Raw genomic sequence first — 11,218 nt, forward strand, 5'->3', positions numbered from 1 at the left:
TTCCTGAATCTGTACAGTCAATCCTGCTGAACGTTCTGTAGTCCTTCAGCATCAAATGCCTGATCTCTGCCCTCTTTCTATCTCCTGGTAGCCTGTGTTGTCAGCTTTTAACTCTCAAAGTTTGCTCACTAATGTTGGTTCATATTAGTGAGACCATACAGTATTTGTCCTTTTGTTCTGGCTAACTTCACTCAGCATAATGTCCTCAGGGTTCATCCATGTTATTATATGTTCCTTGTCTTTGTTCTGTCTTACAGCTGCATAATATTCCATCATGTGTATATATATCACAGTTTGTTTATCCACTTGTCCATTGATGGACATTTGGGATGCTTCCATCTCTTGGCAATTGTGAATAATGCCACAGTAAACATCAGTTTACAAATGTCTGTTTGTGTCTTAACTTTCAGTTCCTTTGAGTATATACCTAGCAATGGAATAACTGGGTCATATGGCAGATCTACACTTATCTTCCTGAGGAACCTCCACACTGTCTTCCAGAATGGTTGCACCATTGTACATTCCCACCAGCAATGAATAAGTGTGCCTCTTTCTCCACATCCTCTCCAGCACTTGTAATTTTCTGTTTTTTGGATAATGGCCATTCTGGTATCTGTGAGAAGATATCTCATTGTGGTTTTGATTTGCATTTCCCTAATAGCCAGTGAAGTTGAGCAGTTTTTCATACGTTTTTGAGCCATTTGTATTTTCTCTTCAGAAAAGTGTCTGTCCATGTCTTTTGCCCATTTTTTAATTAGGTTGTTTGTTTTTCTGTTGTTGAGTTGTAGGGTTGCTTTATATATTTGGGATTTTAATCCCTTATTTGATATGTGATTTCCAAATACTGTCTCCCATTGTGTAGGCTGCCTTTTTACTTTTTTAACAAAGTCCTTTGATGTACAAAAGTGTTTGATTTTGAGGAGATCCCATTTGTCTATTTGTTCTTGGGTTGCTCACACTTTGGGGTAAGGTCTAGGAAACCACCTACTATCACAAGATCTTTAAGATATTTCCCTATATTTTCTTGTAAGTGTGTTATGGCCTTAGCACTTATGTTTAGGTCTTTGACCCACTTGGAGTTAAGTTTTGTATAAGGTGTGAGGTAGGAGTCCTCTTTCATTCTTTTGGAAATGGATATCCAGTTCTCCAAACACCGTTTATTGAAGAGGCTGCTCTGTCCCAGTTGTTTTGGCTTGACTGCCTTATCAAAGATCAATTGTCCTTAGATGCAATGGTCTATATCTGAACACTCAATTCGATTCCATTGGTTGGTATCTCTGTCCTTATGCCAGTACCATGCTGTTTTGAGAACTGTAGCTTTGTAATATGCTTCAAAGTCAGGTAGTGTGAGACCTCCCACTTTGTTCCTCTTTCTCAAGATATTTTTGGTTATTCAGGGCACCTTGCCTTTCCAAATAAATTTGGTTATTGGCTTTTCTATTTCTGCAAAGTAAGTTGTTGGGATTTTAATTGGTATTGCATTGAATCTATAAATCAGTTTAGGTAGAGTTGACATCTTAATTATATTTAGTCTTCCAATCCATGAACACAGTATGTTCTTCCATTTTTTTAGGTCCTATTCGATTTCTTTTAGCAGTTTCTTGTAGTTTTCTTTGTATAGGTCTTTTGTGGCCTTTGTAAAGTTTATTCCTAAATACTTGATTCTTTTAGTTGGTATTGTAAATGGAATTTTTTAAAAATTTCTTCTTCTTGTTGCACATTACTTGTGTATAAGAACACTACAGATTTTTGCATGTTGATCTTGTAGGCTGCCACTTTGCTGTATTCATTGGTTTTGCTGTAGATTTTTCTGGATTTTCTGCATATAGAATCATGTCATCTTCAAACAGTGAAAGTTTTACTTCTTCCTCTCCAATTTGGATACCTTTTATTTCTTTTTCTTGCCTAATTGCTCTAGCTATAACTTCCAGCACAATGTTGAATAACAATGGTGACAGTGGGCATCCCTGTCTTGTTCCTGATCTTAGAGGGAAAGCTTTCAGTCTCTCTCCATTGAGTATGATGGGTTTTTCTTATATTGCCTTTATCATACTGAGAAGGGTCCCTTCTATTCCTATCCTTTGAATTGTTTTCATCAAGAAAGGATGAATTGAATTTTGTCAAATGCCTTTTCTGTATCGATCGAGATGATCATGTGGTTCTTTTGCTTTGATTGATTGATGTGGTATATTACATTAATGAACCAGCCTTACTTAAACCCCACTTGGTCATGGTGTATAATTCTTTTAATCTGCTGAATTATATTTGCAAGTATTTTTTGAGGGTTTTTGCACCTATATTCATTAAGGAGATTGGTCTATAATTTTCTATTTTTGTAGTATCTTTGTCTGATTTTGTTATTAGGGTGATGTTGGCTTCATAGAATGAGTTGGGTAGCTTTCCTTCCTCTTCAGTTTTTTTGAAGAGTTTGAGCAGGATTGGTATTAATTCTTTCTTGAACACTTGGTAGAATTCACATGTGAGGCCATCTGGTCCTGGGCTTTTCATTTTTGGGAGCTTTTTGATGACTGACTCAATCTCTTTGCTTGTGATTGGTTTGTTGAGGTTGTCTGTTCCTTCTCAGGTCATTGTTGGGTGTTTATGCTTTTCTAGAAAGTTGTCCATTTCATGTAAGTTGTCCAGTTTATTAGCATGTAGTTGCTCATAGTCTCTTCTCATTATCTCCTTTATTTCTGCAGGGTTAGTAGTTATGTTTCCTTTCCATTTCTGATTACATTTATTTGCATCTGCTCTCTCTCTCTTTTTTTTTTTTTTTTGTTAGCCTAGCTAGGGGTCCATCAATTTTGTTGATTTTTTCGAAGAACCAGCTTCTGGTTTTGTTGATTCTCTCTATTGTTTTCCTGTTCTCAGTTTTATTTATTTCTGCTCTAATCTTTGTTATTACTTTCCTTCTGTTTGCTTTGGGATTTATTTGCTGTTCTTTCTCTAGTTCTGCTAGGTGGATAGTTAATTCCTCAATTTTTGCTCTCTTTTCTCTATTAACATAGACATTTAGGGCAATAAATTTCCCTCTCAGCACTGCCTTTGCTGCATCCCATAAGTTTTGATATGTTGTGTCTTTATTGTCATTTGCCTCAAGGTATTTACTAATTTCTTCCTTTACCCACTGGTTTTCTAAGAGTGTGTTGTTTAGTCTCCATATGTTTGTGAATGTTACAATCTTCTGCCTGTTATTTATTTCCAACTTCATTCCGTTATGATCTGAGATAGCGTTTTTCATAATATCAATATTTTTAAATTTGTTGAGTCTCACTTTGTGACCCAGCATGTGGTCTATCCTAGAGAATGTTCTATGAGCACTTGAGAAAAATGTGTATCCTGCTGTTGCGGCGTGTAGTGTTCTATGAACGTCTGTCAAGTATAGTTCATTTATCGTACAATTCAACATCTCCTTTTCCTTGTTGATCCTCTGTCTAGATGTTCTATCCATTGATGACAGCGGTGTATTGAAGTCTTCGACTATTATTATGGAGTTACCTACTTCTGCTTTCAGTGTTCTCAGTGTTTACCTCATGAATTTTGGGGCACTCTGGCTTGGTGCATAAATATTTATGATTGTTATGTTTTCTTGATGAATTGACCCTTTTATTAATATATAGTGTCCTTCTTTGTCTCTTTTTAATTGTTTTACTTTTGAAGTCTACTTTTTCTGATATTAATATAGCTACTCCCACTTTTTTTCTGGTTGCTGTTTACATGAAATGTCTTTTTCCAACCTTTCACTTTCAGCCTATTTTTGTCCTTGTGTCTAAGGTGAGTTTCTTGTAGACAGCATATAGATTGGTCCCATTTTTTAATCCATTTTGCCAGCCTGTGTCTTTATATTGGGGAGTTTAATTCATTAAAATTTAGTATTATTACTGTAAGGGCAGTACTTTCTTCTATTATTTTGTCTTTTGGATTTTATATGCCATGTCTTATTTTTTCCTCTCTGCTTTTTACCCTTCCTTATAATCATCATTTCTACACTCTTCTCCAAACCTCTTTCCTCCTGTCTTTGTATCAGCCTGTAGCATTCCCTTTAGTGTTTTTTTTTTCTTTTAGCGCCGGTCTCTTATATTCACGAACTCTCTCAGTGTCTGTTTGTCTGGAAATATTTTAATCTCTCCCTCATTTTTGAAGGACAGTTTTGCTGGATATAGAATTCTTGGTTGGCAGTTCTTCTCTGTCAGTATCTTAAATATGTCATACCACTGTCTTCTTGCCTCCATGGTTTCTGTAGAGAAATCTGTACATTGTCTTATCAAGCTTCCCTTGTATGTGATGGATTGCTTTTATCTTGCTGCTTTCAGAATTCTCTCTTTGTCTTTGACGTTGACAATCTGATCAGTGTCTTAGAGTAGGTCTGTTGGGGTCTATTCTGTTTGTGGTGTGCTGTACTTCTTGAATCTCTAATTTTCTGTCTTTTGTAAGTGTTGGGAAGTTTTCAGTGATTATTTCTTCTATTATTCTTTCTGCCCCTTTTCCCCTCTCTTCTCCCTCTGGGACACCCATAACATGTATATTTGTGCGTTTCATGTGGCACTCAGCTCCTTAAGACCCTGCTCATATTTTTCCATTCTTTTCACTATCTTTTCTTTCGTGTGTGTGAATTCTGATGTCTGGTCTTCCAATTCACTGATCCTGTCTTCTGCCTGTTTAAATCTACTGTTGTATCCCTCCATTGTCTTTTTCATCTCCTCCATTATGCCCTTCATTCCCATAAGTTCTGTCATTTGCTTTTTCAAGCTTATGAATTCTTCCTTATGGTCATCCAATATCCTCCTTATATCCTTCATCTCTTTTGCTATGTCTTCCCTCAGTTCATTGGCTTGATTTTTGAATTGATTTAGCTTTGTTTGACCATCTCCAATTAGTTCTTCCTTCAGTTCATTGAATTCATTTAGCAATAATTGCTTCACCTCCTGTGTCTCGGTTGAACTATTAGTTTGTTCCTTTGGCTGGTCCATATTTTCGTGTTTCCTAGTATGGCTCATTATCTTAACTTGTCTAGGCATCTCACTTTCTTGATTAGTTTATTCTGGAGCTTGTTTTCACTCTTTTACCTAGGCTTTTCTTGTTGTTTGGCTTTGTTCTCTAACCCTTGGTGTTCAGTTCAGCCTATTCTGGACCTTTCACTCAGATTCTGTTTAGTTGATCAGAGTTTTCACGTCTTGTTTTTCTGTTTCTTGCTCTGTCACTATGTAGCCTTTTTGTGTGAGGTCTCCTCAGATATGGTCAACCCTGGTCAGTTTTCCCATTCCAGAGAGGCCCAGGTCTCAGGAGGAGGGTATGGAGTTTTCTTGAGCATACGATCATCCTGTGAGGCCTTTAGACCCTGTGCTTCTCCCATGCTGTCCAACAGGTGGCATTTGCCAGCCCACAGTTCCCCCACCAGTGTAAGGAGGTGTGGACCTTTAGTTCTCCCAGTGACCCTGACCTATTGGGGGCATGGCTGATTGAGGCTGGTTTCTGAATTCCAGCCCCTGGGATCTCAGTTATCAAAAGGAAGGCTACCACTGTAGCTGGGCCACACTCCCCTTTTCCAGGGAAGTTATGGTGTTTAGTGAATTTTCTCCACCACTAGACTTACTGCTTTGTCTCTCAGAGCTGTCTTAGCTCTGCTCTTGCCCGGGCCCAAATTGTGAGTCTTTTGAGGCTTTCTGTGATGGGCTTCTTAGAATAATCATTTTAGAAAAAGATTTTTAAAAAAAAAGGACCCAGTATGGACGATTTACAGTCCTTGCAGATCTAATGGGCTATTGAAATGCTAAGAGACAAGGAGTTGTGGGCCCTTAAGGAACAATCAAGAAAGCAGAGAAATGGGCTCTTCAGACAAGGGTCCTTGACCTCTGGATTTGCATATACGCCTGATTCTGTTTGAGCTCTGCCCTTCTCCGTATTATGTTCACCTGAACTCCAAAAAGTCTGTTTTTATTCTTGGTTTTTTTTTTTTTTTTTTTTTTTTTTTTGCTGTTTTTGCTAGCCCTTTCTCCTCTCTGCCGGGCTGACTGCTCCCAGAGTCTCTGGTGTCTGGTCTCAGTCTGTGTTTGGAGTTTTTGAACAGCAGTCTGAGTTTTCAATCAGAGCTGCAACTGCAGTTCTCCCTCCTTGTTCTCAGCACCAACGGCCCCTCCTCCCACGGGACTGTGCCTGGAAGGGAGGGGTGGGTCCCCTGGCCACGAGAACTTACAGATTTTGCTGATCTCAGCTGTTCCATGCATTCATGAGTGTTGTGTGAAGTATGTCCAAAGTCAAATTGCTCTGCGGTGTCCAGTCAATGCAGTTCCTGGCTTTCTACCAACTGCCCTGGATGGGTAACTAAAACCCACGCCTCAACATTCTGCCATCTTGCCCTGTCTCCGATGTCGTTATGAACTTTTGATTTGGCTTGATTATTCTGACAAAATGTTGCTGACAGCTTTATTAGTCTTGTAATAAAATTGTAGGTCAATTCAGGGAGACTTGACCTCTTTATGATATTGAGCCATCCTATCCAAGGACATGGAATGCTTTTCCTTTGGTTCATATCTTATTTTGTGTTCCTCTGTAGCATTTTAATATCTTCTTCATGTTGATCTCACATATTTCCTTTTAGGTATTTTATCTTTTTGTATTGTTATCAAAAATAAAGGCTTTTCCTTCCATTATGTCTTATATCTTGTTGAATATAAGAAGGCTTTTGATCTGCATATATCCTAATATCAAATTATTGCATTCTGTGTAACCAATGAAATGTGATTGGTAGTTTTCTTTTTATGTAATCCTTGTTGATTCGGGGGTAACCCTGTTATACTCGCTTCAAAAAATGAATTCAGAAGCATTCCTTCTTTTCCTGTACTCAGTTTAAATCACATTGGAATTATCTGGTTTTTAAATGTTTAAGTAGAATCCCCCTGGGAATTAATCTAGTCCAGACACTTTATTTTGCTGGGGGCGGTGCAAGGGAGAAATGAAGTTCTTTGGCACCTTTCTGTATTTCTTCTTTGGAAATCTGTTTAAATTTTCTGCCCAAAATAATTTTGGTAAATTATACATTACTAGAATATTATCTACTTCATCCTAGTTTTCAAGTTTATTTGCATGGAATTGAGTAGATTAGTCTCTTACAGATTCCTTTGCTTTCTTCATCTGTGCAGAGCCTGTTAATGTTACCTTATGTGGAAAAAGGGTCTTTGGAAATGTGATTAAATTAAGGATCTTGAGATGATCAGTTTTCTGGCCCTAAATGTAATTGCATGTGTCCTTATCATAAAGAGGAAGAGGGAAATCACATGCAGAACAGAAGGCAACGGGACCTTAGCAGTAGAGATTGGAGTGACGCTGCCAAAAGCCAAGGAATGCCAGTAGCCACCAGAGCTGGAAAAGGCAAGGAATGGATTATCATCTAGAGTTGCTGGAGGGAACCCAACCCTGCCAACAAACTTTATTTCAGTTAGTATTACCGATTTGACTGTGAGAGAATAAACTCCTACAGTTGTAAGCCACCATGTTTATGGTAATTTGTTGCAGCAGTCATAGGAAACTAATACATGTACTTGATTAAGGATTTGTTCCAGATGCTGCTCTATGAAGCACTTGGGCTAAGAGAGCAAAATATAAATTCTTGAAATAGCACTCTTTCCTTGAGGATTTGGTAAGTATTATTCCACTATGTTCTGACATTGGATGTTGCAGTGGAGAATTCTGAGCCAGACCAGTTTATTCTCTAAGTGACTAGATGTTTTTGGCTGAATCCATCCATCCATGCATCCTTCCTCCCCTCCTCCCTCCCTCCCTCTCTTCCTTTCAGTTGTTGATGTCTGATAACTTCTTTTTAGTAGGACTATTCTAATGGGTTTCTCAAGCATAAAGGATACCCTTTTCTATTTATAGATTCTTATCATTTATTTCAGGAGTGTTTACCTGAATTATATCTTTTGTTAAACAGTATTATTTTATTCTTTTCTTATAATCAAGTGCATACAACCAGGATTACTTCTACTTATTCATCATCAAAAACAAAGGGATAATTCCTTGGATATTTTTTAAATAGCACACTATACAACAAATAAAAAAGTTGAATTTACAAAGCAAATTGATTAACTATGTAAACTGGTAATTAAGAAAAAGCAGAATTAATATTTTCATTTCTTTATAAAATCAAAATGTAACAAGTATAAAGGTTATGTTTGTATTAAAATAGTGCAGAGTGTGGTATATATAGTTTCATCATATGAATTAATAAAGTTTGCATTAAATTACATAAAGATAGCCCTAGGCTTTCATATTATCTAGGTTTTCATTATCTATTATGACACTACAGATTAATTATTACATAAAACATTTCATACTTATATAATCCTAAGAAAAGAAAAATACTTGTTTCTTGAAATAGGTTTCCTAGTAGCCATTTGGCTTCTAATTTTGATAAAATAAAACAGAACCTTCATGAGTTTAGTATCTGCCAAGACTAGAATCCTTAGCTTGAGTCAACAAATCAAAATGTCACATATTTCACAGTGCTTGTTTTGTAAATCATGGTCTGCATCTTGTCCTGAAGTATTGGCAAATGATTTACCTCCCAGATTATCTCTGGTGTGGTGGCTTTCCATGTGTTGTTATCGTTGTTGTGTGTGAACTTTATTATTTCTCTTCCTTGCCTCTATTATGGACTTCCATTTTACTTAGGTTTAAGTTATTCAGATTACTCTCAAGCAGTTCTGAGAAAGGAAGTTCTGCAGATGGGAAATTTAAGCAAGGAAGATAGAGTATTAGAATAACTTCCCCTATGTTTGCTGCAAGCTTCTATCAGTTTGATGAAGTTGTTGAAGTTTCTTAATGTGGTGGCAAGCTCCATAAATCTAATTTTTTCTATAAAATTAGCATCTTCATATGGCTCCTATTTTATTGGACCTTTTTGAAAACTGGCCTTTTCAGCTTCTGGTTATTTATTTCCTTTTCTTATCCTTTTCATTTTTAGCCACAGGGAATTCTTTATGCCTCTTCAGAAATACAATTTTGGTTATCTGCTCATTTATACGTGTTTGATCATCTTTTGAGGCTTTGTTTCCAAAGATGGCTCTGCAGGCTCATTCTATTGCTGAAGTAAAAATAAGGGTCTGTAAAATATACCCCTCTCCCCACAAACACACTGAAATTCTGTGTATCTGTCTCCATAGAGGGCCTTTACTTCTGAGAAAGAAAGGGACTCATGTTTTAACTTTCACAGCAGAGGGTTTGAAAGATGATGCCTGGATATGAGGAACTATATCTTTGTCTATGTTCTGCTGGGCTTTCATACTTTCACTTCTTTTCCCTTTCCCACCTCTCCAGAATGAGTGAGCAGTAGCTGTTTCGTCTGTTCAGACCATGTCAGCTCATGGATTCAGAAAGATATATTTCTGACTTTTTGTGAAAAGAAATTACCTCTATGTATTTCCCTGCAGCTAACACTCTGTTATTTTATTTTGTTGATGAGTGTGTTTGAGAGGATCTTCCATTACATCCATAGACATTGGGATGAGTGGTGGCCTAAGAGCTGTGGATGCATCCTCGTGACAGATAGAGGGGGACAACTGGAGTATGTAGCCCCTCTCTGTGCCTTGGGGCCCTGATGTGGGCTCAGCGGAGTGACAGCCACACCACTTCTTCCCTTTAAATTTTTATTCTATTTTTCTTTTTTCTTCAAGGATTCCAACTGTATATACTGTTGTATCATTTTTCACTTTCTTGCTGATCCTTTTCATTTGCTTTCTTTTCTTATTTACTTAATCTGTGCTCCTTTCTGAGTTTACAGCAGTGTCTGTTCTCCTTTATCCTCTTCTACCTTTGTCTTTATACATATGATGGTTTCATTGTTTTCTTCCATTGCTTTTCTTGAGCTCTTAGAATTCATGTTTCATCTACTCCTGTTGTCTAATTGTCCCTTTCCTGAGGTTTTTTTTTTTTTTTTTAATTTGTGTTTTAAACTGTTGTTTCTTAGAGATGATTACTTCATTATGTTTTTAAAATTTAGGGAGAAATGTCTGGTCATAATTTAAATGCTCCATGGTAATATATTTCTGGATGTTATTTTAAATCTACTATTCTTTTTGTTTCTTCCATTCTTTTTTTTCTGTAGTGTATCTTTGAATATCCTTTTTATGTTTCCTTTTTTATTATGCATCTTTGAAAGAATAAGCTTTCCTAGCAATTAGAAGGAGAAGGTTTACATCAGAACAAAGGCCAGAGCCAAGTTCCAAGCCTGGGGTTTAGGGATTGGTGGTAAATTCATTTAGCTTTCTTTTCTCCAGAACTAATGGAATAGTCAGGTTTTACTATTCAAAGTCTTTTTTCTCCTTACACTGCTACAGAGACAGTTTGCTTCCTGCATACATGGCTTCTGGGTGGGTTTCCTTATTTTAACACTATCTTCTTTTCTTCATGCAACCACACTAGGACTATCAAATCTAGGGATTTATGTTTTGTATCTCAAGGTGTGCCTCTAAGCTTTAAGAACTTTCTTTGCTGACTCTTTCTACTATCTGCAGCTGTAGTTTCTTCACCCTGCTGCCACTTCTGTCCAACACACTCTGATTGTAGATGTACATATTGCAGTGGAGCCTCAACAGCCTGGATCTCTGATAATTATAATGAGCAGAATACTCTTCTTTACCTACTTTGAATATGTAGGGTGAGAGAGAAATGAACTTTTGTTGTACTAAGTCCCTGAGATTTGAAGTTGTTCGTTAGTATAGCATAGCCTAGCTTATTCTGGCTGATATAGTTGGTTCACTACCAAGGATGATACCCTAGGTGTCATTTGGAAATAAATGGAGGCACTATGGCTTATCACGATGACAGTGTCCAAGAGTTAGGGATACTAAATGTCTGGCAATTCTTATGAAAATCGTGTACATTAAAGATTATTATGCCTGAAATGTCAATAGTACTCCCAATGAAAAACTCCGTAAATGGCTTGATAAGTACTGCCAAATTGCCTTCCAGAAATGAATGCCCATTACTAAACTCTTGCCCAAACTGGATATTTTGAGTATCTTTTATACTATTGTCTTCCATTTTAAATAATTCAGACAATTTCAACTTTTTTCACATGTGTATTATTACTTCCCAAATATAATTCCAGTTTTCATGAATGGACTGCTAGAGTTTATTAACTTTTGTATCATTCTCATGCTGTTTAGGTGCCTTGCATCTAACTGGTACTCAGTAAATACCTGTGGATTTCATGAGACTT

General features: G+C 37.0%; 1 pseudogene; it reads right to left on the bottom strand.

The window, feature by feature from the left end:
- Positions 1 to 8,790: 8,790 nt before the first annotated feature.
- Positions 8,791 to 9,491, bottom strand: LOC119545200 (annotated as a pseudogene).
- Between the last annotated feature and the right edge of the window lie 1,727 nt (positions 9,492 to 11,218).

The sequence above is a fragment of the Choloepus didactylus genome, chromosome 10 (assembly GCF_015220235.1).
Source record: "Choloepus didactylus isolate mChoDid1 chromosome 10, mChoDid1.pri, whole genome shotgun sequence".
Taxonomy (NCBI): Eukaryota; Metazoa; Chordata; class Mammalia; order Pilosa; family Megalonychidae; genus Choloepus; species Choloepus didactylus.